The sequence below is a fragment of the Pteropus medius genome, unplaced genomic scaffold, assembly GCF_902729225.1.
Source record: "Pteropus medius unplaced genomic scaffold, Ma_sr-lr_union100, whole genome shotgun sequence".
NCBI lineage: Eukaryota > Metazoa > Chordata > Mammalia > Chiroptera > Pteropodidae > Pteropus > Pteropus medius.
In genome coordinates, this window is record NW_024349797.1 from 21,033,264 (window position 1) to 21,061,026 (window position 27,763).

Consider the following 27,763-nt stretch of genomic DNA (forward strand, 5'->3'; position numbering starts at 1 on the left):
CAGCTCGCGGAGAGAGAATGTCAGATCTGGGGTCTTAGCACATCCTCCCATCTACTGCGCACGTGTTCCTCCAGTATGTCGAGAATTTCTGTGGCTCTGTAGCGATGTGTAATCGATCCCTATCTCCTCCTGTCCCCGTATGGAACACAATTCATCCTGGGGACGCGGCATCCAGAAGTCTTCCCCCGTATCGGGGTTACAGTCTTTCCTCCGCATTTCCAAATTACGATGCACACACCTCTGTGAGTGCTGGGTTCATTCCGCCTTGCATTCTGTTAGCTGCTCAGCCTTCGTGTCCACTGCCAGCTAGTAAGTCCCTTGAGGGTAGGGCCCCTGCTCTGTCACCGTGCGTCGCGTTCCTCCATCGCTCTGCACGGTGCCTGGCATACAGCGCGTTCCACAGATGCTCGTCGAATGAAAAATCAAACACCAAAATTGTCCAAAGGGCCCCGCTATTCTTTAAATCATCATGGAAGGCCACGGAAGAACTTCCTGACGCAGACAAGCTTTTCAGTGTTACCCAGACACTTATTGATTGTTTGCTGCCGTGAAATAACTCACTGTCACGTGTAGCAAAGCCCCTTCACTATTGTGGAATGGATTATGCATACATACTTTGCAGAAAACAATATATGTTAATACAATTTTATTTTGTTCATTCACCCACATATATTTTTTGTTCGACATGCCGCTAAACGCAGGCCAGTGCCATAATCTGTTCCGACACTGGAGGGATTTATTGAGAGAAGGTTCAGCTTACAAAAGCCACATGCGCTGTGGACAAAGATATTTGTCATGAGTAATTCAGGGGCAATATTTTCATTTCATTTACTGACCTTAATACATAACCCCAATGTAAACCAATCTCCGCTCTCGTGTTTTATAGTTTTAAAAGCACCTTCAGATCTGTTTCTCACTTCTCACAACCAAATTCTAAGGTAAGTAAAGTGCTATTTCATCACGTTCAATTTACAGATGATCACGTAGACTGTGTGGCATTTATAAACTGTGTGGCATTTTCATCAAGGACGCACAGTTTAGTAAGTGACAGGTCTCAAACCCAGGTCTCCTGCTTTGAACTCTGCCATGTTACCTTTTTTTTTTTTTAGGCGAGGCAACCCTTGGTTGACCTCACAGATTACAAGGATCTTGTCAGCTTACAACCTCTTAATTTTTTATTTTTTATTTTTTACTCCTACAGCACCTGGTCTTCCTAGGTGGTCTCCCATCCAAGAACTAACCAGGCCCGACCCTGCTTAGCTTCCGAGGTCAGCCGGGACCGGGCTCGTTCAGGGTGGCGTGGCCGTAGACTGCCACACTGCCTTCTGTTTGTCGTCTTCACGTTAGTATCCACACCGATCTGGCAATCTACCTTTATAAGAGCACTTTATTTAAAAAGAAAATATGGTATAGATAATCGCGTCTTTTGTTCTGCAAATTTTGTTGTTTTTACCTGGACTTTGAAAAGTGTTTATAGATCCACCCTGCTTTTAAAAAAACCTGACATTCAAAAATACGGACATATAAAACGCAAGTCACGACAAGATTATTTACAGGATTCCATAGCATTTTCTTAACACTGTTAAGTTTCCATGTCTGTTCAAGTGTCACGTTCGCCAGTCACGTGCCTTCTTCAGGGCCATGTCCTGGGTAAAGTGCCTTTCTGTTTTCTGTTTCTTTAATTCTTGTTCTCGGATCATGACATGCCGCGTCCTAGAGAAACTGCTGACTGTGCAGTCGCACACCCTTCCTCATTAGGTCCCATTCCCTCCGAAGTAGGGGCTGAAACACAACGTGTCCATCCCTCGCGTGGGGCTTATCTCAGATGCCCTGGGACCCAACAGCCCTGCGGGAGGCCTGGGGGAGACAGACCCACAATCCCTTATCCGGGATTCAAAATCCAGAAGACTCCGAACACCAAATGTTTCTTGGTAACTCGTTTGTTAGACTCGGTCTGACCTGCAGCATTTGGTGGTGGTGGTATGGGCGGGGGCAGGGGGGGGCTCTATCGGAATTGAAACACGTGGCTTTTAACGGTTTACATTTATTTCTTTTCGTATGAAAGTTATTCTGCTTTTCTGTAGAGGTATTTTCAAGTGTGACTACGGGTGCTGCCCAGACCCTCGGGGGTTTGGGGTAATATTTGGAATATGCTCCAGGCTTCTGTTCTGAGGTCAGGACCTGAATTCAGAAGACTATCAGGCTCCAGAGGGTTTAGGGAAGGGTTAGTGGACCTGTGGTGGCTTCTGGTGACTGCACAGCGGGTCTTCTCTACGGTCCAGTGCTTATGGACACTGGCCCCACATTTGAATGGCAGTCAGTGGGAAGCCTGGCATATAGCTGAATGGTGCCCTGGGGAATCTGTGACATCATTGTGCAACAGTCACCTGTCACAGCGCCTTCAAGGGCAGCTGTCCTCAACCTTTTGGGCAGCTGGGCCCAGTGCTTCTATGAGAATCTACTGCCTGATGATCTGAGGTGGAGCTGAGGCGGTGATGCCAGCTCTGGGGAGCGGCTGCAGACACAGATGAAGCTACGCTCGCTCGCCCACTGCTCCTGTTGTGAGGCCCAGTTCCTAACAGGACACAGACCAGGACCAGTTCATGGCCCAGGGGTTGGGACCCGTACTGTAGAGCCAGGCAGTTGCCTACAGGATGAGGCAGCCAGATGTGCCAAGTTTTGTCTCAAGAAAGCAAAGTTCAAGAAGATAAATTCCCTAAATTCCTTCTTTCCGTTCCCTTCCTTCCTTCCTCCGTTCCTTCCTCCGTTCCTTCCTCCCTCCCTCCCTCCCTCCCTTCCACAGGAATTTGAGTGTCCACTATTTACACGGCCTGGCACGTGGCCTGTGCAGAGGAACGGCGGCCCTCCACATCTGCTTACTGGCTCCAGCTTGTTTCCCAGCGCGCCCTCACGACAGCTCCGAGCCGTGAGGGGGTCGCGTGGGTCTCCAGGGGCACACAGCTCTCCATCTGCAGATCTCAGGCCTCGTGCCTAATCTTTTCTGCTGCTTTCAGAGGCCCTCAAAATTATCTGTTAACTTTGGGCCAAGTTTCTACCTTCTAGGACTCAGCTCTTCAAAACCCAATCGAAATTAAAAAAAAAAACAAAACACCTCGCCAATCCAGATGAAGTGGCGGCTCTTCGCAGATTCCCGGGACGAGTCGTCTGGCCTCGCGGGCCTCAGTCTTCTCTTCCATGTTGTGGGCTTCCTGATCCTCGCAAGCGAAACCATCTGCCACTGTGCTTTGTGACCTGCAAGGTGCTACCTGATCGCCTGGTCCCATTTCTTCTTCTCCTTCCCCTCCCCTCACATCTAATATGTCTGGGGTCTCCCTGTGGTATGCTCCCATGTCTTCTTGGGGTTCACCTCATGTGCTGTGCTGCTCTCCACACTCTCCGTTCTGGCAACACCCTCAAGAGCAAAAAAGCCCGTGATCTTCACTCACCTGTGAGAGCCGCACGTAGCTGAGCTTACTGAGTGACCGGTGAATGCGTTAGAATTTATACTCTAGAGAGTTGTGGCACTTGTAACGTTGGTGGTTTGGGCTTGCTGACAGCGTCAGTGGTGTCTTGGCGGGCATGACGTCCTGGCCCCCTCAGTCGCCTGTGCCCAAGGACACTTATTTACAAGGCTGTGTCTTTATGACTCTGAAACAGCTGGGTATATAAGACTGAAAGTCAATCAAATGAACGTTGTTGAACCCAAGTCTAAAGATGTGGATTTTAGGCGATATCCAGATGGCGATTCCTTTTTGGTGTCCTGGGGACAGTAACTGTGACACGGGTGGACCGCTTTCTGAACCTCGCGGCCTTTTGGAGGAACCAGGTAGCATTCAAATTTGTCCCCTGCCTGCACCCTCTCGGTGACCTCTTCTCACGGCATGATGCCCTCCCAGCCTTCGTCCCCCTGCTCACCTTATACCATGGGCTCTGCGCTTCGTCTGCCCCAAAGGGGCTCAGGGCGTCAAGATCGAGGGCGGGTCTGACGAGGGTGGGAGCAGGAGGGTACCCAGGCTTGTCCTGCAGGGTGGCTGAAAGTTTCAGGGGTCAAAGAAATGATGTCACCTTTGTGTAGAGGCTCCTGGAGGGCTGGTTTGGAGTTCCCAGGGAATATAGCATCTGTCTGCGTCCAGAGCGCTTCGTTCCAATTTGCTTTTCTCTGGCTTAGCATTCTTACATGGTTTTAAAAGCAAGCGAACAGATAAAGTGTTTCTAAATGTAATACTCTTTTCTAATCCACTGGGAGAGTGGGCATAAACCAGAGAAAGGATCTCTAATTTACTCTGCCAGAAAATCCGTTCCCCACGCTGTCAGCCCCACATCTTCCTCCTAAAGGCGGAATAAATTAAGTACCACCCTTGGAAGTGAAGTAGCCCGTTTGGCCCAGGAATCTTCGTTAGCTACGTTTCTTGAGGAAAGATGATTAAGCTTGTTATGCTGAGCAAAAGGATTACGGCTGAACCAGTTTTGTGAGCTTTGAAATACCAGCCTGTCCATTTCATGTTTCTCAATGACGATCTTGTGCAAGAGAAATAGTTTTTGCTTCGAGGGGAAAAAAACGGAACAGTTGCTTGGCTTTCTTTTTTTTCTTTTTAATAGTTAAGGCAAGAATTCAAATGCCCTAGCATTGACATTTATATGGTTTTTGGTTGCAGAACAGATAATTTGGTAGATTCTCAGAGCTGACAGAAATAATTATCTTTACTTATTGAATAATACAGATATAAGAAGACTGTAAACTTTGAATATTCAGTCGTGAGCCACATAATGACTTTCGGTCAGTGACAAAGACAGTTAACGGGGCTGAAAATCTCCTCCGGCCCCGCAGTGATGCTGGCGTAAGCACACCACCTGCTCCGCCAGTGGTGTCAAAGTGCAGCATGTATAATTACGTACAGGACGTAATCCTCGATAATGACCCTAAACAACCCTGTTATTGGTTTATGTATCTGCCGTGATGTAGCTTTAATCATCATTTCAGAGGGTGCTCTTTCTACTGATAAGAAAAAGTTTGCCGTAAAACCGCGTGAAGCCGGCGGCAGCCTCATGCGTCTTGTATTTACCGCATCTCTCGCTGGCATCATTTTCCCAGTTGCATCTGTCTCCTGACGACATCTCTTCGCTTGTGCTTGATTTAATCTCGTGTTCTGTAGTCATATGCTGTCCAGGCTTGTAGCCCAGGAGCCGTCGGCCGTACCATGCAGCCTGGGGGTGCAGGGGGCCGGAGCACCTAGGTTTGTGCGCGCGCGCTCCGTGATGTCCGCACAAGGACGGGGTTGCTTAATGACAACTTTCTCAGAACCTGTCCTCATCATCAAGCCGTGCGGGCTGTAATTATACCAATCCAAATCAGTAACTGATTATCAACTCCAGTAAATTAAAATTTAGAGAAATGGAATACTTTTTATGCTCTGTTAAATTATTTCTGACCCCGGAACCCCTCTCACGCCCACCATGAGGTTGCCGATGCCTGAGTTGGCTGCCCAGGGCACACCGTGCCTGCCACAGGGACCTTCCTCAGCTTCGAGGCCATCGGCTTCAGGGCGCTGCAAACCGCAACCCCGGCATCTACAGCGACGTGAAGGTGCGTGTATTTGACACACCTGTAGCCTTCGATGGTGTTTCGTGTGATCGTAATTTCTGAGATGACTCTGTTCTTTCCCCAGACACTAAAAGAAAAGGGGGGGGAGGTGGAGCTGTCGTCATCTCCGTGGAAACTTAGAGATGTAAAGGATCTAAAAGGACTCAGGATTAAAATTCATCTTTAAAAAAAATTACAAAAAGAAGGTCAAAGGAACCAATTTTATTATAAAGCATTGTTTAAATTAATAAATCATAAAGCTATAAAACAAAGAATGGATTATATAATGGAACATGTTATAATACCAGGTAGAGCTGTCGTAGGGGATGCAGAGGCTTGCATGCCGCTCAGCCGAGCTCTCAGTCCCCCTTCCTCCTTTGCCATCCCCACCCCGCCCCATGGATCCCACCCCAAATGGGCCGGGCAGCTCAAAGCCAAGAAGACACCCAGCCCCCCACTTCCCAGGCTGTCATGCAGGTGTGTCTGAGCAGTCATTCCAGCTTGACAGACTCCGAGTGAGCGACTTCGTGCCAGACACTGTGCCACGTCTATGTGTTCTTCACTCTTCACAGCGGTTCTGTGGCAGGCAGGTCAGGTGACCCAGAGCTTACACATGGGATAACTGAGGCTCAGAAAGGCAGAGTAACCTGCTCATGGTCACACAGCCAGCGAGTGGCAGAACCATTATTCAGACCCTGGTTTGTTTGATTCCAGAGCCGTCCTGTACAGCCCCACAGCTCATAGTCCTACCATCGTCATTTTGGTATCTATGAGCCTGACTTTTTTTTTCTGGTGCTTAAGCTGAGACCTGTGAGGCTTTGTTTTAAAAAAAAAAAAAGTGTAGACCTTCTAATATGGTCATGGCTGTGTCACGATCGGCACTGATTTATTTTAGAGACTATTACAGTGATCCGTTTTTCTTTTATGAACAGCGGTTTCTTTTTGTTTGTCTTTGTGAAAATGGGGATGGATATTTAGTTGTGATGCCAAGTTGCAGCCACTCTCTGATGCTTCCTGCATCCCATGAGAATGATTTTGATTGAATCGCTCCTAAGTGATCAGTGGCAGAACATTCTGAGTGGGTTTTTAGGGCCTTGCGATATTTCTTCATCTTCTTTCTGATATGAAAGATACACCACGTAGGTGAGACTGTCATTTCTGTTGTGGAGACGCTTATAAGATAAGCATTGTGTCTGCTTCAGGGTAAAGGTGGCTTCTACAGGGTAAAGGTCTGCCAGGACTAAGAATGTAGGGATTCCTGTGAAGCAGGCTGGTGACTGTTGACACTTCAGAACACAGCCGGTCAACATCGTCTCACTTTTCCTCATTCTAGTCTTTTCCACTTTGTTCCTCAAGCCCACATTTGTTCCGCTGACTTTCATCACCCTTTCCTTGCAGAGGGCTATCCCTGATACCAGGTGCTGTCAGGTGAAACCGGAGTGTGGTCTGGGGAATACCTGTGGTCCAAGAGCCCTGCCTGGAGGGACCTGACCTCACATTTTATTCCATTCCCACGCTACTGCCTGTAGCCAGACGCTCCGGGCTGCCGATGATAAAGACACTGACCTCCGAGAGGCTGGATGCTTCGTTCAGCTCTCCTGATGGCACCTGGTGCCCCCGGTGACAACTGGAGTGCGATTCTTACGATGCCTGGTCCCCAGGTTTTCTCCACATGGCCCCTCAGTCTCGTCCAACATCGAAAGTTGTGTGTTCCGTTTGAAACGAGGAAAGCTTACTTCGAGACGGTATATTGTCAGATGCAAGTGCCAAACGTATTTCTAATTTAGGGCACACGGCTGAGTCCAAAGAGGAGATTTGTGAGCCTGTCCTTAGGTTTGACAAGGGAGGTTCTCAAACTTTTTGATCTGTCTTGCACCTGAATGGCTCTTTGAGCCATGCCATATTTTGACCCAAGGTCATGCATGCTTTGGGCACTTCAAAAATATTGATTCACTGGGCTACGCAGATCTTTCAAATGTGGACACATTTCATTATACAATGTCAAAAAAATCAGAAGGGATGATTAATAGCCTTTTAAGTGTCGCACAGCAGTCTAGCTCCCGGAGGCCGGTACCAGTTTTCCAGAGTTCTGTTTTTACTCAGAAGCTCAGATTTTCACAGGGGCAGCAAATACTGTCACCTGTTTTTCTTCAAGTGACGGGCCCACGTCATTCATTTCTGGGGAAACGAGTCGAGAACCTCCTGCTCGAATAACCATAGTTTGTGCCTCAATTGTCCTTTGCAGTGAACATGGTGTTCCCTGGGGGAAAGCTCGCGGCTCGGCCGCACTTGCTCGGCCTGGAGACAGCCCTGTGCACCGGTCCACAGCACAGGTGCTTCGTGTGCTCTTCCTGCTTGTCACGTAGAGTAGGAAAGGGACATGTTCGTCAGGGATGAGTTCTAGTAAAATTAATATTTTGGGAGCTTCATCCAAGACATTCATACACGAACTTAGCATTTTTTACTGTAAGTGGCAGTGAGGAGCACAGTGACTCGGTGCCGCCACCTGGGCTGGGCTAAGGCACCATTGCTTTTGCCCTGACGGTGCACATGTCAACACAGTGACATGGGCAAACTGTGTCTCGGTATCTCTATGAAAATAGTTTTGGCCTCATGGACTTCCTGAAGGGGACTCAGGGACCCTCAGGGCTCTTGGGGACCGTACCTTTAGAACTGCTGCTGGGCGCATGAGAAGCCACGCATTCACGGGAGGCCAGCTTCGTGCCCGGCAATGCACTAGGCACCGAGGCTTCTAGACGTGAACGGCACCGCCCCTGTTAGGAGCTCACAGTCTGATGGAGGAGGCTCAAGTAAACGGATGCGTGCAGAAGAGTCTAGAAAGTGCGATGGTGATGGGCGGCCATGGGGACGCTCTGGAAGTGTGTGGGAGGGTCACCTGACCCAGCCTGCTGTCCCAGCGCTGGCGACGAGGGGCATTTCTCAGAGGAGATAGGACCGAGCTGATGAGCTTCCGGATAGAAGTAGAAGTGAGCCAGGTGAAGAAAAGGGTGCACGTCAAGCAGCTTGGGGGGCAAGGTCAGAAGCAGGGGAAACTGCACGTCGTCCAGCTAGGGCTGCAGTCCAGGAGGTCGGGGAGGTGTCAGATGGGGCCGAAGAAGCACACAAAGGGCAGGACCCAAGCACTGAGTACTTTGTCTCAAAGACAGTGGCGATGTGCTGCCAGGTGTAAGCAGGGGTGTGACCGAGTCTGCGTTTGAGAGACATCGTGCTGCCACGATGAGGAAGGACGGGAAGAGGCCGCCAAGACCATGGTCAAGACTGTCGCGGGAGCCCAGACAGCAAGCGATTAGGGCCAAACCAGGGCGGGCAGCGGAGGGGGCGCGACAGCTGCCGGGAAGGTGCTCGACGCTCTGAACATTTAGATATTTAGAGTCGACAGGATTCGATGGCGGACCCGATGCTGACCGTAAGGTATATGGAAGCGGTCGAGGGTGCCGTGCCCTTTGCAGATTGGTGACCGGCTGTGCGGTGGCGCGTTCGCGGCGGTGAGGGAGCATGCGAGGGGGTTCAGGCGGGATGAGGGATGTGGCTTCACACCTCAGGGTCACGTGCACACACGCGCGTAGACACGTATGTGCAGACCCAGGTCTGCGGGTGAAGATGTCGGGTCTGGCAGAGTCAGGGCTGGAGCTCGAGATGGTTCTGGGCCAGAGATCTCAGCTGCGGGGTCATCGGCGGGATCGTGGCAGCAGCCGCCCGTCGACGGTCCCCCGGGAGAAGGGCTCCAGTCCAGGAGGAGCCGCGGCAGGTCCGTGGGTTCGGAGGGAGGAAACCCGTCCCGGTCCTCGCCGTGTGCAGAAGGGAGCAGAGGAAGATGTAAAATCACGGCTCTTCGAGTAAACGTCGAGTTAGGTCCGAACGTGCTTTTAAATGGAACGTAGTCAGCGTGACACTTCGTGAGCCACACGGCTGTTTAAGACGTCGTCTCTTCCCAAACTACATGTCTGCAAAGGATGCTAAAAGCGTCAGCTGCGGTTTCGACGTCTCCTCTCCCCGCCCTCAAGTCTTTTTCTTTTAAAGATAGAGCGGCTTGTTTTCCCCACCTCTGGTTTCATAGTTCTCAGGATTTGGCGCTGCTTTCTTTACACGATGAGACGTACTGCCGATTCTGGAAGTTACTCTCATCGTCTGATGGCCGAAGCCGGGAGCGATGACGTTAGAAGTGCCGCCTCTCACGTGAGGTCTGGGCGAGGACCAGGCTCAGCTTCGCAGGGCGAGAGAATGAGGTTAGAGGGATCGTTCTCATCTGAGAAGTGAGGCGGCCCACGGTGTCGGGGTGTTTTCTGCGGTTCCCCTCCATGGCGGTCGGCGTGAAGCCTGCAGGGGTGGGGAGAAGGGAGTCTGGAACGGGATCCCCCAGCCTTTTCCCCGGGCGCCCCTCGTCGCGCCGGGCCCATGCTGAGCCAGCGCTGGGCCGCAGGCTGCCAGCCTCACCTGGGGTGGGAGGAGCCGATGATTGCTCTGTATTTCTCTTTACATTTTAAGATCTTTTCGGATATGTTTCCGTGCTTTTAAAATCAAGACAAATAAAAGAATAACCAGTTAAAATGTCTCCTAACTGTAAACTTGTGACACACAGACAATTCCCTCGTAACCCAGGCTGGCTATTACAGGTCTCCCCCATAACTCAGGATCCAGGAGGGGTCACGACGAAGAACTGGGCGTAAGTACAGAGGACGTTACTGTCTGATGTGCAGGCAGCTTGGCAGCAAGGGATTTAGGGGTGTCAACCTGTTAGGCGGTTGCAAACATTCATCTATCTTAAAATATTTTTATTTACGCTTTTTAGCTCTACTTACACCCTGTGTCCTCTTCTGAGGAGGAAAGAGGGTGAACATCATATTTTATTTTATCGATATATTCTTAGTTCTGTGTTTGCTGAAAAGGAATCGTACGCTGTGTCACTCTTGCTTGTAACGGACGTTGGTGAGTCCTAGAACCCGACACCCAGCCGTGGTGTGGGGCAGGGCAGAGACGCCGGGGTGTGCGGGAGGGGTGGGGGAGACGCCGTGGGGGCGGGCGGCCCCGCGGTGCAGTGCGGAGCAGAGACCTGCCGCGGGAAACATCCGCCCCTCTTCATTCTGGCCGTTGCCGTCAGAGCTCACTCAGCACGTGGCCGCTTGCAGGGAGAGGGTTATCGGGGACGAAGAGGAAGAATCTTGATGTCTCACGACCTTCCCGGTCTGGTTTCGGCATCGTAGTTTTGCTGTATGGTTTGAAACAAATTCTTAGAAAGCTGAGCCTGTGCATACTCAGGTAGCCCGGCACCGCTCAGGCCAGAGACACAGACATGGCTTTTCCATTAACCTAAGGCACTGTCTGTGAGCAAACTAATCCCTACCCCCAACGCATGGGTGCGTCCTGACACCCAGTGAGGGTCCGGGATGGGTGAGCAGCGAAGCTGGAAGCTCCGTTTCACGTTAGTTCAGCCCCGTTCGCAGCTGCGTTGGTGCAGTGTCTAAGCCGTCCCGTCAAGTGACCTGAAGGACACCGATGACAAGGAGACAGGGAAGCGTGCGGGGAGGCAGCCCCGTGGTGGGAAGGCGCCCCGAGGCCCAGTGGCAGACTTCAGCCGAGACATTTCACACAGCATCACCTGCTGTAGTAAGCCCCCGGCCCCGATATCGCTTGCAAGTTGGAGCAGAGGCTGGGTGAAAACGAGCATGGTTATTACAGAAAGAGTTTTGCACTAACTTTAAATTTCCCAGCTGTCATGTAGAGCTCTTTAGATTTGAGCGTCTCTGCCATGTGCCCCTGTGCAGTCAGGTCATCGTCCCTGTTGTACAGCTGGGGAAACTGAGTCTGGGGTCAAAGGACTTGCTCAGAGTAACAGGACCCTAGTCTGGGTCCTTTGACCATGACGCTTCTCTCCGGCTGCCTTCCGGGCCAGGAGGAAGGGGACACTCATCTCTGCCAGCTCAAAAGTCTGTACCACGTGACAGCACATGAAAAGATGGACGAGGAGCCGATCTAAACACCCTTTAGATTAGGCTGTGCCACAGGACTTCTGCTCGCTAACATGTCAGTTCCGAAACGCACTTCTGTGGCTAACCACAGCCCACGGAACCGTGCGTGCCTCTGAGCTTAGACAACCGGCTCATTCACCGCATGGCAGGAGGGCCGCGCTTCAGAGGCGCAGCTTCAGGTGATGCAGGTGGCGGTGGACGCGGAGCACCCCATGCAGGCAGACAGCCGGGCGTGCGGAAATTGGAGGTCGGTTGCTCTTCCGTGAACTGAACAAAGGAGTTTTGCAGCCCGTGGGTGGTTCGGTGCCGAGGTTGACACACAGACGCTCCGGCCTCTACGCAGGGGCCGGACTGCGTGTATCTTCAGTACAGTCCTGACTGCTTTGCATTCTACGGGCTTTTAATGGCGTTTTGAATATCAAATGCAGGAGCTATGTACGAGAACACGTGTGTGCACACGCAGGGGGCCCGGGAGACGATGAATAATCACGTAACAGTGTTCAGTTGTTAGAGAAACAGTGCCTTGTGTTTGTAAGGTGCTTTACATTTCCAAAGCGCTTGCACAGACGTCGTGTGACTGACTTAGTTAGGGCCACACGTCATTATCATTCCCATCAGGACTCAGGAAGCTGAGCCCCCAGCTGCGGGGTGCAGTGGGGAGGAAGGGTCTGTCCTCCCGTCACCCCTTCTCTCTCTCTCTCGGCTTTGGCTTCTTGGAGTCATACTCCTTCATAGCGCCCCCCACGCCTCCCTCCGCCCCTTCTCCCCCATTTCCTCTCAGCCTCTCGTGGAGCTGGGCCTTCCAGAACCGGTGATTGTGGCAGGCACGTTTGTTTCATCTTAAAAAGCCGTTCATTTTCCTTTCGTGATCTGTCATGCGTGTCCCACGTGAAGTCCGTCGAACTTGGATTTGCTCGCACGGGTCAGCGGTGGAGGAAGCTCACTTAGCGTGGATTTGCTGGCCAGCCCCGCACCCTGCCTCCTTCCATCCTGCTCCTAATTTGCACCCTTTCGGTCCCGAATCGGGAGGCTGAAGCCTCTCTGCGGCCGGCTCCATTTCAGTGCTCTCTCTTTTTTGGCCTGCTCTGCCCCACCAGACACGTTGCTTGTCACCGGTCCAATCCATCTGTGTTTTCTGGATTCACACTGGAGTGTCAAAGCCTTGACAAGCTGGGTTCCCGCGTGCCTGAGTGCCAGGCCTCCAGAAACCATCTCCCCGGGAAGGAGACCAAGCCCGCCACCCCCCGCCTCTCTGGTTTGAGACCCGCCATCTTGCCGTGCCCATCAGTTCCAAGGGATGGGGCGGGGGGCGGCTGGCTTAGATGCGTAGCTGGCGTCTTTATACCGACTCAATTTCTTTTCATAGAATTGCCACTTAGGAGACTCTGCTGCCAGCAGAATCGCATCCTTTCTGGTGGTCATGTGAGCGCCCGGCTCCCAGCAGTACCTGCCGCTCGGTGGGCCGTGACCCAGCTCAGGCGTCACCAGAGCCCTTTCTGGTAGTGTCCTGTGGCAGAGGGACACGGGCTTGGCAGCATGAGACCTTGGATCTGGACCTTGTCTGAGCTTAGACTTCTGTCATCTATAAAATCGGACTAAATGATGGAGTGACACCTGTCCCCATGCCTTGTCGTTGTAGAAACGAATGAAGCCACGGATGCGGACAGACTGTAGACTGGACACGCACTGGGACAGCGTTAGTTTGCTGACTCTCCAGCACGTATTTATCGGGCGCCTCCAGCAGGCTAGGGCCACCTCTAGGCTCTGGGGATAGAAAACATCATCAAACAAGGTCCTTACATGCTCGTGGGAGAGAGACAGCGACCAAGGGAGAAACAAACGAACAAAGCACTTCCTAGAGTGATGAGCACTCCAAAGAAAGTGAACTGAAGTGCCTTAGGTTGGGAGGTCCAGGGTGTCACTCGAGTTAGGCACCATTTCCTCCAGGAAGCTCTCCCTGATTGTCTCAGGCTAAAACAGGAGTAGCTCTGGTTTACCAAGTGACCGTAGGGGCAAAGGGCTTTACGCTGCACTCTCTCGAAGCTTCACTTTCCTCTGTGTGCTAAATGTTATCCTCCCACTTTATAACGAGGGCACTCGGGCCCCGAGAGACCCAGCAATCACCCAGGACCTCACAGCCAGGAAGCGGCAGAACCGAGTGTCCGGGCTGCAGAGCCTCTGCCCTGTCCACGTCTCCCGTCTCCCTGTGCCCGCAGGACTCACGTTCACCTCTGTTCCAGCGCTCACCAAGCCGCGCACGTGTCTGTTCTCCCCACCAGCCTCCGAGCTCCCGAAGAATGGGAACTGAGCACCCTCTGGCTGGAGCAGTCCCTGCGCTTTCCGGGCGCTTATCCCAGGTTCACTGAGTCATAACCAGCTCCAGCCAGCCCCTTGCCGTGCGTTCCCTCTTACCGGTTCCCAGAACTCTGCTCTGTGGACTGCAGCGGCGAAGTCGGGCCGGAAACGCCGGGAGAGAAAGTAAGGACAAAGTGGCTTTCGACGTCGAAGAGATTGTTTTAGACGTCTTGGTCCATAGGAGTTAGGACCTGCTTGAAAGTCTTGCTTTTCATCCTGATGTGAGCAAGCAGGTCTGGACCCACAACTGCGGAATAACCCTGGTGTGCGGCCGCGCCGTGCTGGGTGGCCGCGCCGTGCTGGGCGGCCACGCCGGTTTGCTGTGAAGGGTCGTTCCTGCGAGGACTGATCATCATTGTGCTTCTGGAAAATCTGTAGCGTTTCAAGTGCGCGTCCGTTCCACGGTTTTAAGCAGAGAAGGGGTGCAGTTACGTTGTGTGGCTGCACCAAGCAGCTGTCAAGGAGGGTCCCCCCGCCCCGCACCAGAGGACCGAATGCAGCCACCCCAGCGTCTCTGCCTTACGCAGTGCGACAGCCCCCCGGAGGTCCCCTCAGCCTTGTGAAAGTGAGCGCTGCTGTTCGTGTCCCATGACGGCGGGACGCTTTCGTTCGTTGACTCCGGTGTCACCACCACCATTTAACACGATGGCAGTGTCCGATTTCAGTCCCACCCTGCTGCTTAGAAAAAAAAAACTCAGGGCAAAAAAAATGACGGTTAAGGCTATCGGAGAATTCTGTGAGTGTTACAGACGTGACTCTATTCTGAGGGGAGAAAAGCTGGAGTCCACACTGGTGCCAGAGAGGAAGTGAGTCAGGACAGGGTGGCGGCCGGACCGTGGCCGGGACGTTCTGCCGAACGGCACTGCGTGCGGGCGAGGAGCCGGTCCCGCCCGCGGCTCCAGCGCCAGATGGGGCGACTCAGGGGTCGTCCGGCTACTGATTTCGCCCAAGGACAGCATCAGTAAATTCATCCACTTTTTAAATTCATTCGAAGCCAGATATCGTACATGCACCGGGCGCAAAGTAAGCAGAGCCGGGACGGTCCTGCTGCACAGAGAGCCTCTTAGCGGGCAGCACGGCCCTCGCGGAGCTGCTGGGCCTGGTAGGTGCCAGCACGGTGCCAACAGTCTCACAGGCGTGGGTTCCAGGGGCACCCCATGTTATGGGCTACAGACTGACGTGCCCCGACCCCATCCACGTGTAAGCCCTCACCCCCGCAACTCAGAGGTGACCGTATTTGGAGATGGGGTCTTTAAAGAGGTCATTGGTTAGAACGAGGGCCCTGGGGTGGGCCCTGATGTCCGGTGTCCGTATAAGAAGGGGAGGTTAGGGCGCAGGCACGTAAAGAGGAATGGCCGAGGGCAGAGAACTCAGAAGCCGCCAGCCCTGGCAGCACCTCGATCGTGGACGTCCAGCCTCCAGGTCTGCGAGGAAGCAGACAGCTGTCCTTTATGCCACCCCGGCTGTATCACTTTGTCACGGGGCCCCAGCACGCTAGGCGCCCTCACCGAGTGTGGTCCCCGCAGGCACATGTGTTTTGTGTGCTGTGCGAACGTGAGCAAACGCAGAATTTTTGCCCGTAAAGAAGAAGGAATTGGAGCCACTGTGTGCTCATAGACTGGACACCGATTTCTAGGTTCATCTCATAGATATTTGATAGTCACAGTTCTTTCTTTTTATGGTTCCAAATCGTTTCATGATGTTCACCCACCGGTATTTCATTTTCTTCATTTAAGAAACGTGGATGCAAGTTTGTTAGTCCCTTTCGAACATTCCGTTAGCTGTCCTTATGCAGACTGGGCACTTTGGATGCCTTTCTCTGCCTGCCTCCCTCCCTCTCTCTCTAAGTTCTTTAAAACTCTGCCACCTGCTCCGAGAAGCCCTCCAGAGCTTATAGTTTCCAGTCTTGTCTGCAGGCCCCGTCTGCCTGTTTCTCTGCTGTGGCACTTACGTCAGCGTCAGCGTCAGCGTGGCCTCTGTGCCCGCAGACTCTGCGTCCGGCACCGGCACAGCCTCTGCTGTGGAGAGCAAACCCGTGAGTGAAAGAATGCATACGTCAACTTCTTAAAAGGCAGCCATTCAGAATGGGTGAGAAGAATTGGGGGTAAACTTTCTTTGTGGTAAATTATATATAACAAAATTTGCGATTTTAACCATTTTCAAGTGTTCAAAGTCCACGACGATGATGACATTCACAGCGCTGTGCAGCCGTCACCACCATCTGCTGCTACGGTAGTTTTCATCACCGTGCCCATGATGCAGCGACCCCCATTTGTCCTACCCCCCCCCGCCCCCACCACAAGGCCCTGGTGACCTCTAATCTGCTTTCCGCCCTGAGGAATTTGCCTGTTGCAGATATTTCGTGCAAGTGGAGTCACGCAGTATCTGTCTTTCTGCGCCTGGCCCGTCCCGCGCGGCACAGCGTCGTCAGGGTCCATCCAGCCGTGGCAGGTGTCGGAACTTCGTTTCTTCCCGTTGCGGAGCCGAGCATCCCGCGGTGTGAGAACCGCGTTCTCTCGATCCATCCAGCATCTGTGGCCACTGCTTTGTGTCTCTCCCGGCTATTGTGGTAACGCTGCTGTGAGCACAGTGAACAAATATCTGTTTGGCTCCTTGTTTTCAAGTCTTTGAGGCGTGTGCCCTGGGAGTGGATGGTGATTCTGTGTTTACCTTTTGGGGGACCACACTGTTTTCCGCAGCAGTTCCCCCCCCCCTTCCCGGGCCGGCAGTGTGTGAGGCTCAATGTCCCCACGTCCTTGACAACGCTTGTTATTTCCAGTTTTGTTGACTATAGCCATCCTGGTATGTGTGAAGTGTGTCTTGCTGTGGCTTTGAGTTAATTTCCTGCTGACCAGGTGTTAGACATCCTTTCGTGTGCTTAGTGGCCATTCGTATAGCTTCTTTGGAGAAATGTCTGCTCAGGTCCTTTGCCCGTTTTTTTAATTGAGCCATCTTTTTATTAGTGAACAAAATGATTGAAACCTTAAAAAGTGGGCTTCTTAAAAGGATGGGTTCTTCCTGATCCCTGGTTTTCTAGGGAGCTTATTCTTCAAGGGTTCTCGATTGGCAAGGTTATCGTAATCACCTTCTGTGCCGCCCCCTCTCACTTTTTTTTGGCTTTTTCCCACTTTTTTTCCCCTTGGTACTGGATTCATGTTTCATATGAAACTTCAAGTGGTACTTGAATAAAGAATCAAACTGCAAATTTTCACATCGGAAAATGCTGTAGCTCAGATGCACAAATATCCTTTTCAAGAGTGTTTAAGAAATTAGAGAGTTAGATTGTCACTCTATCGTTTGGACTCTCTTTAAAAGGGATCGTGGACAGATAGCAGCGTCTTCCGAGCCGTGTTTTCCAGTGCATTTTTGCTGTGGGGTTGGAAGCAGGTTTTGAACGTGCAGAGGCAAATGTCTTCTCGGATGGATCTGAACGTTCAGCTGAACGGTTGAGTCGGTCGTTGAACTGGTCTCGCTCCCTGAACTCTCAGTGGAAGGAGAGTCGGGCAGGGAGGCCGCAGCCCTGGGGATGGGACCTGAGGTGACGCATCGGCGGGCCCAGGACCGAGCCCCCTCTGGCTGCCGGCACGCTGCTCTCTCCTCCCGTTGGACCATCGGCAGCTGTGAGCCGGGGCGCTGTATCTTTTGTGGAATTTGGAATGGGGAATTTGCAGTGGGATTTTCAAAGCTAGTCTGAGAGAGTAAAATTGGGGGGCGGGAGAAATAAAGTTTTGAGGGCCATAATATGTAGCATTAACCTTGATTTAAAAAATCTATTTTTAAGGTCCATTAAGACAAAAACAATCTGCTATAACCTTTAGGTCCAGAAACAGTCCAATTTATCATTTTCCTTTCTTTGCCCAAACTGAATGTTTTCTTATTTTTTTGTATCCTACCTCATTCCGTGAAAGGTTTTTGGGATCTTGCAAGACTTGAGTAGGTTTTCTAGAATCATTAAAAGATATATAATTTTCTTTCTTTCGTTTACTGAAAGATGGCAGGGTTTTGTTTTGTTTTGTTTTCTGCTTTCCTTGCCCTAAAAAAAGCTTTCCGTAAGTATCAGTGACACGCAGTGATCTGAACATATTTAAATGACTGGTTTGATGAGTTTTGACATATGCACATGTCCCTGAAGCCATATTGCAATCAAGATAATGAACAGAGCCATCGTCCCCTAAAGTTCCTCTGTGCCCTTGACCACCCCCTGTCTCCTCCCCTTCAACCACTGACCTCTGCCACTGCAGATTAGTTTGCATCTTGTGCGATTTTACGTCCGTGGGGTCATACAGCATGTGTTCTGTTTTCTGGCGTCTCTAGCTCAGCATAGCTATTTTGAGATCCACCCGTGTTCTTGCTTGAATCAGTGTTAAATGCTTTTATCACTCAGCACCCTGTCCACTGTGTGGACATAGCACAGTTTGTTTACATTCCCTTGCTGGTGGACACTCGGGCCGTTTCCCGTTTTCGGCCCTTCGTTCATGCGCACGGACACGTGGTTTCATTGCTCTTGGGCAGATACCTAGGAGCAGAGTGACTGCGTCAAACAGTGAGCGAGCTTTAGCTGTTTCCCAAGTGGTTGTACCATCTACATCCCCCAGCAGCGCATCAGAGATCCAGGTTCTCCATGCGCTAACACTTTTTGGGTAATGTACTTTTGACCTTCGAGTAATGCTGGCTTGATAGATGAGTTGGGAAATAGTCTCTCCTCATCGATTATCTGGAAGACATTGGGTAGAGTCAGCATCGTTTCTTCCTGAAATGTTTGGTAGAATCTACCAGTGAAGTTATCTGGGTCTGGGGTCTTCTTTATAAAAAGAATTTTAACTATAAATTCAATTTCTTTAATAAGCTCTTCAGATGATCTGTTCTTGTACGAGCTTTTGTTTTCGTTTTTCAAAGAATTGGTGTATTTCACCTAAGTTGTTGAATTTATTGGCATAAAATTTTCTTAACATTTCCTCGTTATCCTTTTAATCTCTGTAGAGCTGCAGTGATGTCACCTCTTATTCCTGATGCTGTTCTGTGTCCCTTTGCTTTTTTTTCTGATTAATTTGGCTACTGCTTTGGCCATTCATTTCATCAAAGAACTAGCTTTTGGCTTCAATGATTCTGTCTGTAGTTTTCTGTCCCATTCCTATGACTGCTGCTCCGATGCGTTTCCTCCCTTGCTTCGCTGACTTCGAGGATGCTTAGGGTAGAAACTGGGGTCATTTGCCTTCACCTCCTCCCCTTCCTTCCCGTTTCTTTCCTACTGTAGGTGTTCAGTGCTGTAAAATCCTGTTTTAGCCGCATCCCACAATTTTCGATATGCTGTGTTTCGATGTTCATTCGGTTTAAAATACTTTCTAATTTTCCAGTCTGTGCAATATGCGTTAATTTTTGTGAAAGTTGTCAGATCTGTGTCTAGATCGATTTTATTTATTTATATATTTTTTACCTATGGAAATCTAATTGTTTCACCGCCAATTGTTGACAATACTGTTCTTTCTCCATCGCATTGCCCTTGTTCCTTTTTCAAAGATTGGTTGGCAACGTCTAAGTGGTCTGTTTCCAGGCTCTTTATTTCGTTCCTTTGGTCTCTGTTCTTTTCACCAATAACGTGATGTCCTGTTGGCTGCAGCTTTGTATTAAGTCTGACAGTCAGTTCTCCAGCGTCGCTGCCCTTCAGTATTGTGTTGGCTGTTCTGAGTCTTTTACCGCCCCCCCCGCCGCCGCCCCCATAAACTGTAGAATCAGTCTGTCATTATTCACCAAGTAGCTTGCTGGGGTTATGATTGGGGTTGCGTGGACTGTATAGATCAAGGCGGAGAGAACCCACATAACAATACTGGGACTTCCAGTCCACGAACTCGAATGAATATCTCTTTATTTCTTTAGATATTTTTTGTTTCTTTCATAATTTTATAGTTTTCTGATAGAGATACTGTACACCTTTTGTATTTTCTTTCATCATAATTTTACAGTTAGCTACATATAGATGCCATACAGGGTTTGTTAGATTTATACCTAAGCGTTTCATTTTGGGGCGCTCCTGTAAATGGCGCTGTGTTTTCCATTTCAAACTCCAGTCATTCATTGCTGGTTCATAAGAAATTGACTTTTGTATATTAACCTTGTATCCTGCAAACGTGTTATAGTCCTTTATTCTAGGAGGGTTTTTTCCCTCCATTCTTTGGAGTTTTCTACATCGGTAATTGTTCATCTGCCGTGTTATGTCTTCTTTCCCAGCTTATATACTTCCGTTTCTTTGTCTTGTCTTCTTGCACCAGCCGGACTTCCAATACGATGGGATGAGAGGGGACATCCTTGCTCCGTTCCTATTCTCAGGGAAAAGCATCCAGTTTCTCGCGATTAAGGGAGGTGCTAGCTTACGCTTTCTGTGGATGGTTCTTTATCAAGTCGAGGAAGTTCTGTATTCCTCGTTTTTTGCCAGATTTTCCTCTTTATCACTGATCTTAAGCCGTTTCATTTGGCTCTGCCATGGTGAGATTTTCTTCATGTTTCTTGTGCTTGGGATTTACTGAGCTTCCTGATCTGTGGATTGATAATTTTCATCGAATTTGGAAATTTTTCAGCCATTATTTTTCTAATGATTTTGTGCTCCCCTTTAGGGACCTGAGTTACATAGACATTGGGGCACTTAAGGTCTTGCAACCTCCCTGGCCCTCTGTTCCCATTCGTAGTCCCCCCTTTCTATTGGTATTTCATTTGGATAGTTTCTATTGCTATTTCTTAATGTTCACTAATCTTTTCAGTTAATCTCATCCAGTGTATTGTAGTTTTCTAGAAGTTTGACTTTAAATAAATGTATGTGTATATATACACACACCCACACCTACACATACACACACACACACATCTTTTCATGGCTCTATCTAATATAGTCAACCTTTCCTCTGGCTTCTTGAATGTATATAATACAGTAGTAATAACTTTAATTCTGTCATCGGAGTCATTTCTGGGTTAGTTTTGCTTGGCTGATTCTTCTCCTGATTACAGGTCGTATTTTTCCGCTCCTTTGAATGCCTGGTCGTTTTTATTGGCTACCAGACATTGTGAATGTTACCTTGTTGGGAGCTGAGTATTTTTATATTCCTATAAATACTTTTGAGCTTTGTTCCGGGTTGCGGTTAAGTTACTTGGAAACCGTTTCATCCTCTCGAGTCTCGCTCTTACGCTTTGTTGGGGGACCAGAGCAGCATCTCGTCCAGGGTCAAACCCTCAAAGTTCTCTGCCCGGTGCCCTGGGGATTGAGTGTGTCGCTTCCGCTCTGGCTGTTGGTGACAGGAACTCTTTCCGGGCTGCGTGAGCCCTGGCGATTGTTCGCGTGGCTCTTCCCCCTGGCCCTGGGTAGCTTCCTCGCGTAAATGCTGCTCAGTTCTCAGCGGAAGACGTAGGGGGTATTTTCTGCAGATTTCTGAAGTTTTCTCTCTTCATAGCTCCTTCCTCCTCAGTACTGTGCCCCGTGAATGCCAATCATCTTGGCGCCCTGTCTCCTCAACTCAGGGGTTCCCCTCCCCACATCACTTCCTGCAGGCTGCATGCTGGGGCACCGCTTCTGCTTGTGCCATCTCTGAGCAGGTGCCGTCCCTCCTTGTCTGATGTCCAGTGTCTTAAAAACCCTGCATGATGAATTTTATCTGTTTCTTTTAGCAGTTTTAGGTAGGATGGCAAATCCAGCGCCTGCTACTCCAGCCCGGCTGGAAGCAGAAGTTGATGGCACTTTTTAAAAAGTCGCTACAGAATGTCGATAAGAAGGAGAGAAAAAAAGTTTGCAGTAACAATAACCACAAAAAAGGGATGTGGGTGGTGGCAGGTTAGAACTCAGACCTTCCTTTGGATTCTAACCTTAGCATGTGTGGCTTCACTTTTTTGATGGAAGCCTAAAAGGTAATTTATACAATGGGAAGCTAGGAATTTTCAGTTTTAATGTCTTCGTGAGCCAACAGATCTACTGTATTATCCCAAAGACGGACCGCTGGCTTCAACATGTGTTAGAAGGTTTTATCTTGGAGAACCAGTTATATGGCGTTAGCCCCACTGGTGGGTTTTAAACCATCTGAACTGTGTTTTTCTGACTTTTCTTCCCAACCATTACAGGACAGGCTTTCACCCGAGGGAATATTGTCTGAAACTAATCAGTCTAGGAGATAATCGGTATTGTGGGCGATGTAACCATGTAGTAGTTTAAATAGAAGATTTTATACTAATGGAAATTAGTAGAACAAATTAAGATAAGAATAGCTTTTATTGTATACTTTTTGCTGAAACCATGTAGCAAATAAAAGTTTATTAAGGCTACTTTTTAGATAACATTTTGTTACTTCGGCTTGGGAACTGACGACATCCCCCCCAGCTTCTTCCAGCTCTAACAAACGTAACCAGTGAACGTGCAAAAAAGTCAGTCTCCCTGTAAAATAAAAACTTGCACTTCAGATCTTGGTCGAGTTCTGCCCTGATGCTCATGATTTTGTCTGCTCTCTCCGCCTCCCCGTCCGTAATCTCAACCTTTCCTTTTATGGTCAGGACTTGGCCACGTTGCATGACTTGCTAGGAGCGTTATTGAAAAGCACGTTAGGCCTTTTCCTTCTCTCCCTCTCATCCCAGACACTGGATACTCCGTTCCTGCCTCAGAGCTCCTGGTGCCACTGAACTTCAGAGCAGAGGCTACCTTTGTTAAGAGCATGGTTCACTGCATTTCAGTTGGGGTTTCTCTTTCTGCCCACTGCAGGAGGCTTGTTTGCTTTAAAACTGTGGGAAGCAAGGGATTAATAAATTTAAGTGCCTAGGTCTTTGATTTCTGAATAGAAACAGGAAACAATTATTTCTGCAAGGTAGGGGTTGTGCATGTGATGACACATACATGTGTGTGGTCGTGCTGTGTATGTATGCTGTGTGTGAGTGCATGTGTGGTACGCTGACATGTATCCTGTGTGTGCATGTGTGAGTGCATGCTTGTGTATATGATAGGTGTGTGTGGGGAGTGTGCAGGTTGTGTATGTATGCTAGTGTGTGTGAGTTCATTGCTTATTATGTGCTGTATTGTGTGTTTGTGAAGTGCATGCTTGTGTATGTATGTACTTTCAGGAGTGCACAGGTATGCGTGTTGTGATTCAAAGCATGCTTGGGAGTGTATATGCTGTGTAGTGTTGTAGTGTTTGTAGGAGTGGACATGCTTGTGTATGTATGCTGTGTGTGCGTGTTTGTGAGTGCATGCTTGTGTATGTATGCTGTGTGTGCGTGTGTGTGTGTGTGCATGCTTGTGTTTGCTATTACACACGCCAGAGATTTCGAGGACTCTGAGCTCTCCATGGGGAATCTTTCTGGCTTGATTACTGTGGTTGGACAAAATGGAATTAGAGTTAGAGTGTATTTCAAGACAATTAACACGTTAATTACTCACCTGGACGATCTCAAGGCTGTTCTTCCTGTAAGTGACCATTCTTATTCTTCCTCTTCTGCTTTATTCATCCGTCATTCATCGAAAGCCAGTGACTCACCTGAAATCCTGCCCTTTTCCTTCACCTGTGCTTTGACCTGGGTTTGTCTAGTACTCGTGTCGCATGTCGAGCTGGGCTCTTCGCCAGGCTCGCGATCGGGGCGTGGCGGGGACTGCGCAGTCACTCTCATCTGGGTTCCTACGCGTCTGTGTCGTTTACCCGCCGGCCAGTCTCTCCGCTGGACCGAGAGCCCTCAGGTTGGGAAGGTCACGGTGTGCGTGGCTTTGCCTGGCACCCAGGTCCGGCCAGAAAGGGGGTCAGTAACGTTCGACTGAAGTGAACGGAAAGTTTGTTAGCTTTGAACTCCACCGTCTCATCTAAATTGAACACAGGCCGTGTCGCCTCTTAGGGCGACCGTGTGTGTCCCCTCCCGGTCCGCGCCACGGCCGTCTCGCAGCCTGAGCCTCACGGCAGATCTGCACACCACTTTTGCCCGATTCGAGAGTCTCTGGCGCGGTCCCCGTCGGCAGGAGGCGCGGCGGCGTTCTCGGTCAGGCGCGGGCCGCCGGCCAGCGCTCTCACGGTCCGGTGCGCGAACGTGCGTTTGTGAGCGTCATCTGAGGCCGGATTGCTGACGGACGGGTCAATTCTTGTAACTTTCGGTGAAGTGAGGAATTTCAGGGCTGGGGCTCAAGTGGCAGATCCAGCCCAGGGACGAGCCAGACTCGGGGCTCCTGACTGACCCAGGTGGTCAGAGGAGAACCGGGAATCTTAGGAGAGAAGCAGAGCTGGAGCCCTTCAGCCAGGGGCGGTGTAGCGGGCCGCACACCCGACGGGCTGAAGTCCAGACCGTAGCAAAGCAGCGGGCACAGTGCTTCCCCCACTACCTGTTTCTGTGTCCTGTTGCTGTCGGATGCTACTAGAATACTTAATAGTGTGACAATGTAACATAACTTTTTTGGAAACAGTGCATAATGCGGAAAGCCAGCTTCTCTATGAGGTGTCTACCTGCAAATTATTGAGTGAACGGTGGTTATTTTTTATTGCTTACACGATCGGTTCTAAAATTCTAAAACCTGTAATATGATTTTTTTTTTCTAAATAGCATGTACCTAATATTTAGGAAAAGGCAAAATAATGCAGAAATTCTGCTATATTCTACTTGGTACCACGCAAGTCCCACCGGAATTAATACTTGTCATTGGATGGACAATGCGGAAAGGTGGAAATTACAGAGGTTTTCCAGCTGCCCCCGGCTTGTCACTTTCCAGCCGTGCTGCTTGAGACGGAGTGGATGAGAACCCCAGCGTCTCCAGTGTCATCTGTGAAATGGGATGCCACCTAAATGGGAGGATGAAGTATGGACTGAGGGAATGCACCGTGATGCTTAGCGTCTGACACGTCATGGGTGGGAAGAGAGGGTACTTAGTGCTGTTTTAAATAATTAAAGAGAAAAAAGTAAGAACACCTCAAGATAAAGGGGCAGATTCTAAGAGAACCTTTTAAAATTAATAGGCCCCTGGGACTTCTGGGAACATTACCCAGATAGCAACAACATCTTCTTATCGCCAGAAGATTTACAGAGTGATCTCTGTAACAGTGTTTTTATCTCTAGATAATGGGACAGTCCTGTGAATGGAGGGAAAAGTGCGCTTCTGTCACCTTTTAAATAGAATAAAACAGACGAGCTACTGGAAGATCTTACGGTGCCACTTTGTATCGTAAAACAGCAAATAAACTTAAAAGTCATAGGCACAAGAGCTACACGAAGATCTAGGGTAAGGGCTCGGCTTCAAGGTCATCTCTTTGCCCGTGGAACCAGGGGCGACATGGGTCCTACCTGGACCCATGACGTCACTTTAAATTCAGAAAGAAGCCGGCATCTGGCTGGGCCCTCCGGAGAGTCAAGCCAGAGAGGGAGCCGTGGATGTGATGTGGTGCTCCTTTGGCCCCTGGTCCCGTGCTGCCGTGTGAGGGGGTTCACATGGAACTGCCCTTCGTCTTAAGATTAATGACACATTTCCTCAATGTGACGGGAGGTGCTTCAGAGGCAGAAACGGCGCCTCGTGCTGCAGTCCGGGCCACTCGTGAGCCAAGCGCTACGCAGCACTCACAGAATTTGCTCAATAACTGCCGTTATTGCTGATTTTAGAGAATTGGTGTTTGCTTTCTGCTGTTACAAACAGTAAAATCAAGGATGGTGAACTGTAATGATACTATGCTGCGTTCGTGTTAAACGTCTGTTTGCCATCATCGTATCAGATGTTTCCCGCACGTCAACGTTTATCCTCACGAGAACTTCAGAAGGCAGGTGGCATTACTCCCGGAGCGGTCAAGTCATTTGCCAAGGTTACGTGGCCAGTAAGTGGCAGACCCAGGACTTGAACCCCGCCCAGTCTGCATCCCAAGTCAGTGCTCTTTCTGAAGCCCCAGGACCTAGGCCGTCCAGTGCGGGTAGCACTGGTTACCAGCCTTTCCGAGGACTGGTTTTCTGAACCTTTTTGGGACCTTGACAAAATGCCACGAGGCTGGAATTTAGCCCCGAGGAGGTCTGCTGCTGGCAGAGGGTGCAGAGTGTCTCCTCGGGCAGGTAGCCAGCTAAGACACCTGCGTTAAGAGCCTCACGCCACTGTGGGGCTGGTTCCACCTGAGATGAAGTCCTGTCTGTTCCGTGCCCATCGCACCGGTTAGTGCAGCATGATCCCTGAGCGACAGTTACCTGATACCGAGGTAAAGGGACAGTCTGCCTATCGGGTGTCAGTCGGTCCCCACGCCTTCCTAAGAAAATGAGCAGGTGCCACAGCCACCGGCGGTAGTTCCAGTTCAGACAGAAGTTTAAAAAACCCAGAAGGTAAAAATATAAGATTATTGTCTTTTTCAAGCCTCCCCTTAACGCCACAAAGTGCAATGACACTTGACAAGGTTGTGAAACTTTGATAAAGAGGGTCTCTGGGTAAAAACTGTTTTAATGACCTCTGTGGATAAAATTTAGAGGTACAGGAATGAGAATGACCTTAAATAGCTCGTTAAGGTTATTTGTGCTGGATTCCTGATCTACTGAAGTTTGCCTTGACAGAATTCAGAGGAACTTGCCCTCTCGCGCTGGGGGGAGCCCGTGAATGTTCAGAGGCTGGAAACGGTTTGCTTTGCGTTGGTTACACCAAGCTTTGGGTTTTGTTTTTCATTATGCTAATCAACTTTCTTCCCAGCCGGTGGGAGCGTAAAGTCACTTGAACAGCCCTGGCCTTTTCTGTGCTCAAAAAAGGTTAAGTACAGGCAGCTCACACTGCTGGCAAGAAGCCACCTCCCTCCTGGAGAGCGACCACCTGCAGACGCCAGACAGTCCGCTGCAGGTGACACCACGGTGCTGGCAGGATGCGGAAAGTGCTGGGGACTGCGTCGTAGGGGAAACTCGAGCGAATCTCACAAGTGGGGCTTCTCTTAAGCACATCAGACATTGCAGCTTTTTATCACTTGTCATTCAAAGGCAGGTATGGAGGTGGTTGGGGTTTTGTTCGGGGGCTTGGGTGTTTTTGGTTTTTTTTTTTTTTTAAAATGTTAAAATTAGACTTTCCTATACAAACTTGGCAATATAATTAGAACGGAGTCTTATGCAGTTTTATTAAAGCCATTCATAGAGCAAACCAAGACTACAGTGATGCTATTTGGCCTCATAAATTTTTAGAACGCAGAGCAGGCCTGCGTAGTCTTCCTTGGTATGTTGTTATAGTGATTTGAAATGCAAGGTTATATGGTTGAGGCCAACTTATTCCTCCTTAGTACCGTGTTGGCCACCACAGCCAACGTGCCCAGGTCCCGTTAATGAGCGCGTGTGCCCTCTCCAAGCTGCTGTCTAGTCAGGTGACCCCAAAAGATCATGGAAATGCGTGATTCTATACACCAGATTTTTTTAAGCCTTGGAAAACCAGTATCATTAATAAAACACTAATTCATTTTTCAGTCCTATTTTTGCATCACAATATTCACACAGCACATAGGAATTTCAAAAAAAAAAAACATCGAACTTGACTTTACTCCGTGGTGCCTACAGTTTCGCCGGGAGACGTAGACGATGGGCAGAGGGAGAGGGCGGTGGTGCAGAGCCACGCTGCGGAAAGGGGGAGGGAGGTCGGTGCATCGAACGCGGTCGCGTTGGGTGCGGCTGTTAGGTTGGTTCTCGGGGGCTCCTGCTGAGGGAATGGAAGACGTCGGTCATGCAGAAAGCTAGCTGAGGAATATCTCGAGCAAAGGCAGCAGCAGATACCAAAGCCCGCAGGGAGGGGAGGGGGCCGGGGAGCGAAGGGAGAATGACATAGCGTGAGGTCGAGAGCCAAGGACGGTCACGTAGGGCCTGGGGGACCTCGGTAAGGAATTGGGACTTAACGACTCTACAGGAAAATCCG

At 49.9% G+C, this 27,763-nt stretch overlaps 1 protein-coding gene and 1 pseudogene across 4 annotated transcripts in view; one reads left to right on the forward strand and one right to left on the reverse strand.

Moving 5' to 3' along the window:
* The window catches only part of EML1 (EMAP like 1), a 152,124-nt gene that overhangs the window by 59,970 nt on the left and 64,391 nt on the right, over window positions 1-27,763 (forward strand). The window lies entirely within an intron of this gene.
* LOC120619833 (uncharacterized) lies at window positions 1,193-1,311 on the reverse strand (annotated as a pseudogene).